General features: G+C 38.2%; 1 long non-coding RNA gene across 1 annotated transcript; it reads left to right on the top strand.

The window, feature by feature from the left end:
• Positions 1 to 2,151: 2,151 nt before the first annotated feature.
• Positions 2,152 to 4,061, top strand: LOC107570901 (uncharacterized). The gene is made up of 3 exons (XR_001607101.1): positions 2,152 to 2,350; positions 2,452 to 2,765; positions 4,006 to 4,061. It is a non-coding gene; the product is annotated as an uncharacterized lncRNA (long non-coding RNA).
• The last annotated feature ends 2,723 nt before the right edge of the window (positions 4,062 to 6,784 follow it).

Consider the following 6,784-nt stretch of genomic DNA (forward strand, 5'->3'; position numbering starts at 1 on the left):
TATATATATATATATATATATATATATATATATATATATATATATATATATAAAAAATCCAAGATTTTAATAAGACATTTTGCATAAATAAGGGTTTACAGCTCCCCCTAGGAGGCGGTGTCCGCTCACAGCTTCCCCGAGGCGACGGTGTCCACTCACAAAGCTCCAGTAGCGGCGGTGTCCGCTCACATATCTCTTGAGGCGGCGGTGTCCGCTCACAAAGTTCCATTAGCGGTGGTGTCCGCTCACAAAGTTCCATTAGCGGTGGTGTCCGCTCACAAAGTTCCATTAGCGGTGGTGTCCGCTCACAAAGTTCCATTAGCGGTGGTGTCCGCTCACAAAGTTCCATTAGCGGTGGTGTCCGCTCACAAAGTTCCATTAGCGGTGGTGTCCGCTCACAAAGTTCCATTAGCGGTGGTGTCCGCTCACAAAGTTCCATTAGCGGTGGTGTCCGCTCACAAAGTTCCATTAGCGGTGGTGTCCGCTCACAAAGTTCCATTAGCGGTGGTGTCCGCTCACAAAGTTCCATTAGCGGTGGTGTCCGCTCACAAAGTTCCATTAGCGGTGGTGTCCGCTCACAAAGTTCCATTAGCGGTGGTGTCCGCTCACAAAGTTCCATTAGCGGTGGTGTCCGCTCACAAAGTTCCATTAGCGGTGGTGTCCGCTCACAAAGTTCCATTAGCGGTGGTGTCCGCTCACAAAGTTCCATTAGCGGTGGTGTCCGCTCACAAAGTTCCATTAGCGGTGGTGTCCGCTCACAAAGTTCCATTAGCGGTGGTGTCCGCTCACAAAGTTCCATTAGCGGTGGTGTCCGCTCACAAAGTTCCATTAGCGGTGGTGTCCGCTCACAAAGTTCCATTAGCGGTGGTGTCCGCTCACAAAGTTCCATTAGCGGTGGTGTCCGCTCACAAAGTTCCATTAGCGGTGGTGTCCGCTCACAAAGTTCCATTAGCGGTGGTGTCCGCTCACAAAGTTCCATTAGCGGTGGTGTCCGCTCACAAAGTTCCATTAGCGGTGGTGTCCGCTCACAAAGTTCCATTAGCGGTGGTGTCCGCTCACAAAGTTCCATTAGCGGTGGTGTCCGCTCACATATCTCTTGAGGCGGCGGTGTCCGCTCATAGTTCCCCCGAGGCAGCGGTGTCCGCTCACAATGCTCCCGTGGTGGCGGTGCCCGCTGATGATCCCTCCGAGGTGGCGGGGTTTGCTTCTGGCCTTCCCGAAGCGGCGGAGCCCGCTGATGTTTTTCTTACTGGAGTCTGCAAATTCCGTCCGCGTTTTCCGCATTGTGGAAATCATAGGACCTAGATTTAAATAAGGAATCATGTCCTCATCTGCATGACTTTGTGCAACAGTCGTAGACAGTCAGTCATTGGACTTTCTTAAAGACATTCTTTAGATTTTAACTATTTTTGTAAAGTCAGTGAATTCATTCATTCACTGTTGTATTGTTTGTTGCACAGTGAGCAGTGACCCAAGTTGTATGTTATATTGTGCTCATCTATGATGTTATTTGTGTATAATTTGTTTATTTATGTAAAAAGCAGGCAGTGGCTTATCTTATCATATGGGTTTATGGACAAATTACCTCATGTAAATAAATAGCTTCACTTCTGCTTTAGCTATTATTGGCTCCTGATAACTGAATGGCGTGTTTCCTGTTATGTATTTTCTGGTAAATGTGTGTGATTACAGAATAAATGTAATGTACTGTAATATATTCAAATAAACACTGATCATTTACTTAAACACAAACTGAATGATGAAGTGTGTTTTCTGCAGTTTCATCAGAACTGAGTTAATCCATGTATGGGAATGTGGAAATCAAGGCTTTTCTCGAAACACAGAAGACAGGAAGTAAAGTGAAATAATGAGAAGTGTGTTGACTTCACACTTCATGAATGTTTTAGTTTTTTTCCTTCGAGGGTTGTGAGCATAACAAAGAGGAAGTCATGACGCATTACAGATTACAATCTCACTGGACGCTCACAGCCTGAAAAACATGCTGCACAAACTCTTTATATGTCAACAGTTATGTGCTATGCTTTCTTCTGTACAGTTTGTTCTTATTTTGTTAATGCATTTTTTTTCTTTTTTTTTGCATGACCTGCGTTTCTGTTTCTCTCTGTTCCAGTTTAAGTTGTACCGGTGACACATACAGCGGCAGAAGACAAAGGAAGAGGAAGTCAGCATCTCATCACATTCATGATTCACACACTGCCAGGAACCACCTGAAACACACACCGATTGCCTCAGACCTGTGTAGAGCTAAATCTGATGACAACAGAGAAGATCATTGAATAAGAGAGAAGAATGAAGATGATCTGGACTTTCACTCTGCTGAAGATTCCTGGTAAAACTCTGACGAAACTTTTGAAAGCAATTTGAATTTACATCTCATTTAAGCCTCATAATTAGCCTAAAGTATTTTATTAAAATGGTTTGTTGTTGTAGATGCAATGACCTCCTTGAGTGTGACTGAACATTCAGGGGGTGGAATCAACATCACTTGCATATATCAAGACAAACATACTGGAAATTCAAAGTATTTTTGTAAAGGACCGTGATTAACATTCTCTAATCTCGTCAAGACTTATGAGAAAAACAAATGGGTTGATTCCGGATGATTCTCTCTGTGTGATGACACAAGAGAAGCAGTTTTCACTGTGACCATCAGAGATCTAAGTGAACGAGATTCTGGGGCGCACCAGTGTGGAGTTAAAAAAATTAGGAATTGATTCCTACACTGAAGTGAATCTGAACGTTAGGTGAGTAATCCAGTAATGCATTTTGAACATGACCATCTCAAATGCTGTTTTTCTTTTGCTTGTTTTTTACAGTTAGGCGCACAAATGATAGTACATTTTAAATTACGTTCATTTTTCTGACCCTGTCCCATTTTCAGCATGAACTCACTACATTTTGATCAATTTCTTAACAAACAAAACTTATGTTATTTTGCATCTCAAATAAATGTATCTTGATCACCTTTTGCATTGAAACACTTATTTTTAGCCATTCTGTACAGAAGTCACGTTCAAAGGCAAATGTCGGCTCTAAGACTGTCACACATGTTTCATGTCTTGTTTTGGACATTTATGTTGTAGTTCTAGTTCAGTCATTTCCTGTTTCCTGTCCTAGTCTGTTTGTAGTTTCTTTGCTGATTAGTTCATTGATTGTTGTCAGCCTGATGAAGATATCTATAGTCATGTCCTCTGTGATTAAGGTGAACTCAAAGACAAGGGGTGAATGCAGAATAACATTTAAATGAAAATAAAGAAATGCAAAACAGTAGGAGGAAAAGAACAAAGCAAATGAACCACGATGAAAAACAGAAACTGATCACTAGGGCAGACAACCAAGACTTAACAAAGCTCAAAGAAACACAAGGGCTGATTATAAAATGGATAAGAAGAAAACAAGAAACACCTGAAAACAATCAATAAACTAATCAACAAAGAAACCGCAATCAGACTACAAGACTAGGACATGAAATAGTAAACTAAGAAACTACAACTACAACACAGAATTCCTAAACATGTCATACAGCGGGAAATATATGACAATGGTGATTGATACATAATCTGGATGATATGTATATGCAGCACACATGCATGGCTAAATGTTTGCCTAAAGATGACAACAAGGAGCTAAAGCATGTTTTAAGAAGGTGGATAAGTGTGTTTGCATTGTGACTGTTTTAACAGTTGCATATGTACTAGAGACATATGCAAATGTTTATATAATCCCAGTTTGTACTGTGTGAAATGTATGGTTGTAGGTATAGAGGCAGGATGTTTGCCTTTTCATTTTCAAATGAGTCTCAGTATTTGAAAGTAACTCTTTATTATATGTATATTATTTATTATATTGTATACTATTCAAATTAAGATTAATGAGCAAAATGTTAAGATTTACAAAAAGAAAACTTTACTGGGTTTCAAAAGCTTTTAAAGCTTGAAAATGTAACGCCGTTTGTCACTGTCAATTATTTTCTCTATTATTTAGCACAAAAACCACCACCCTCAGTATCATCATCATCATCAATAATCACAACTCATCACATCATACATCAGATTCTCCGTCTGTCTCAAATGGTACTCTGGTGATCCGTTCATTCATCTTCTCTCATTTACCTGCAGTTCTCAGAGAGAATCAGTCTCTCGTTGTGTTTTCTCTCAGGTTTGTCTCTGATCATCGCTGTGTCTGTGGCTCTTCCTCTGCTCATCACTGGACTTGTTTAATGTGTAGCGACTGTCTGCATGAAGTGTCAGGCTCGAGCTAAAGGTGGGGTTTTGTCTTGAAATCTCAAGGAACTAATTCCATGGATGCATGGCATTTGTTACCCATTTATAAGTTTGTCAGAGTCATTTATTGATGAGAATCGTGTTTACAGTTGTTTGCCAGTGAATGATATTGTTGTGTGAGGAATGAGAAAATGGAAAGATGTTGTTTCGCCCCGCTGGTCACAACTAGGCGATGCACTGTGATGTTCAGAACTGATGTATTATTAAATGTGAATTATTATTATTGTTGTTATTATTACTATATTTAATGTAGTATATTTGTTTTTACAGGCTCTGATTCAGCCTCTAAAATGCCTGAACCTGGAACAGAAAACAGTGAAGCGGTTTGTGAAATCAAATTGTTTGATAAGAATCAATGTTTGAATGAATGACCTTCATCAAAATATGATGAATACTCCAGGATTACCCATAAACCCCTCTGAATCTACTAAAACTGTCTATGCTACTCCAGGATTACCCATAAACCCCTCTGATTCTACTAAAACTGTCTATGCTACTCCACAATTACCCACAAACCCCTCTGATTCTACGAACACCATTATGCTACCGTTTAACAGTGCTGAAGCTCGCATGAGCCAGGGATCACAGTAAATACATGTTAGTGATTGACCATTTCAGTTTGTTGTTGTACCTGATGAAGTAATTTATGTACATTTCTCAATATGCTAATATGCAATATGAAAATTGTGTGTATTTGTATATAACTATGAACAACATAAAATATAATTGTTTTTATAACAATACAGTGTTATTATTGTAACATGACATCACATCAGTAACTCATGTTCTTGTTCTTAAAAACAGCAGCTCACGTCTGTCCATATAAACTGCTTCATGATTTGGTGATTTATGTTTCAGTTTCATACACAAATCTTGAAGCTCAGTTTTTCAGCATTATAAAGATGTTTGTGAAGTGTATTTCATGTCGATGAGAACAGGGTTCATCTGGACAGACTGTGATTGTGTTTGAGATGAATCCGCTGACCGTGGTGCTGAACATCTGCTGAACATAAAGTACTGTGGTCAGAGAGCACAGACAAGACTAATACTGAATATGAATGGGCTGAGGTTGGAAGATTCTCTCTGAATGACAACAAAAGAACAGCAGTTTTCACCATCGGAGATCTGAGAAAACGGGATTCTGGGCCATGTGGAGATAATAAATCAGGAATAAATGTCTGCACTGAAGTGGATCTGACCATTATATTGGGTGAGTAACCCAGTTGCATTTAACCCAGTTTTAAACATGACCATCATCAATGCTGATTTGTTAATTTGGGCATAAATTATTTTCTCATTCAAGTTTCTCAGTCAAGTGCATTCATTATGAAACAAGTTCAACTCAGAAGATTGTTGTGTTGTTATTCTGCTTATTCTGCTTCAAATGTTGAAAAAGGTTATTTTTAGCAGTTTGGTGCACAAATCATGTTGAAGGATAAATCCTGGCTCTAAGATAGACTTTATTAGTCAACAGTAAGTTCAGAGCAACTGAAGATACACCTGTAGAGAGAGCTTAAATGACATTAGTTAATATGCCGAACCTGGATGCTACATGCACTCACGGCTAAATGTTACGTGTAAGCCAGTGGTAAACAGTCTCACCTCACTCTAAACACTGAAATAACACGGAAAGTGTGCGAACCTGAGACTATTTTTAGAGATAAAATATAAATATGTAAAACAATATGTAAATGATGTTTGTATATTGTAGATATAGACACATGCAATCTTGCATCAACATGAATTAAATTGAGCTTGCTCAAGATGGGATGATAATAAACTGAATTATAATAGTAGTAATAATAATAACAACAATAAGAATGTGATTTAACATGGAACACTCTGTTCCAGCAACCACAGCAGTCACAGCAAACGGCCCATCACAAGATGCGAGGGAAGGTAGGCCTAATTAATTATTTCATTTGTATTTGATTGATTGATTTATTGATTTATTGATATACTGTATTTTTCAATTATAAGTAGTTTGAAAGAGTTGTAATGTTATCGTCTACAACTCACAACGTCTCTGTTAATAAAACATGCAATTCATGTCAATTTTATCTGCAGCACAATTCTAAGCATTATGTATAGCATAATTCATACACAAAGATTATTCAGAGCACTGCATTAACATGAATGCAAATAATACAGTAACTAATTTTATATTACTATTACACGTGATATGCATATTTGTAATATTGTTGTTTTTAATGACTGTATCAGTGAGTGAAATATGTATACACTGTAAAATCCAATAGTTTACCTTACTTAGATTTAGTTAGTTATCTTTACTTAGTTGTTATACTTACTAGGTTTTATTAAGTTACAGCTACTTTCAAGGCACATAAAACAATTTACTTACTGTTTTGAGTGACACTTACTTAAAATATTCAAGTAGCCACAAAGAAACCAATGACATTAATAAACCAATGAGAGGCAGCAGTGCACTAATATGTTGCTAATGTGCAACATAACAACAG

The sequence above is a fragment of the Sinocyclocheilus grahami genome, unplaced genomic scaffold, assembly GCF_001515645.1.
Source record: "Sinocyclocheilus grahami isolate Dianchi unplaced genomic scaffold, SAMN03320097.WGS_v1.1 scaffold1520.1, whole genome shotgun sequence".
In the NCBI taxonomy this organism is placed as follows: Eukaryota; Metazoa; Chordata; class Actinopteri; order Cypriniformes; family Cyprinidae; genus Sinocyclocheilus; species Sinocyclocheilus grahami.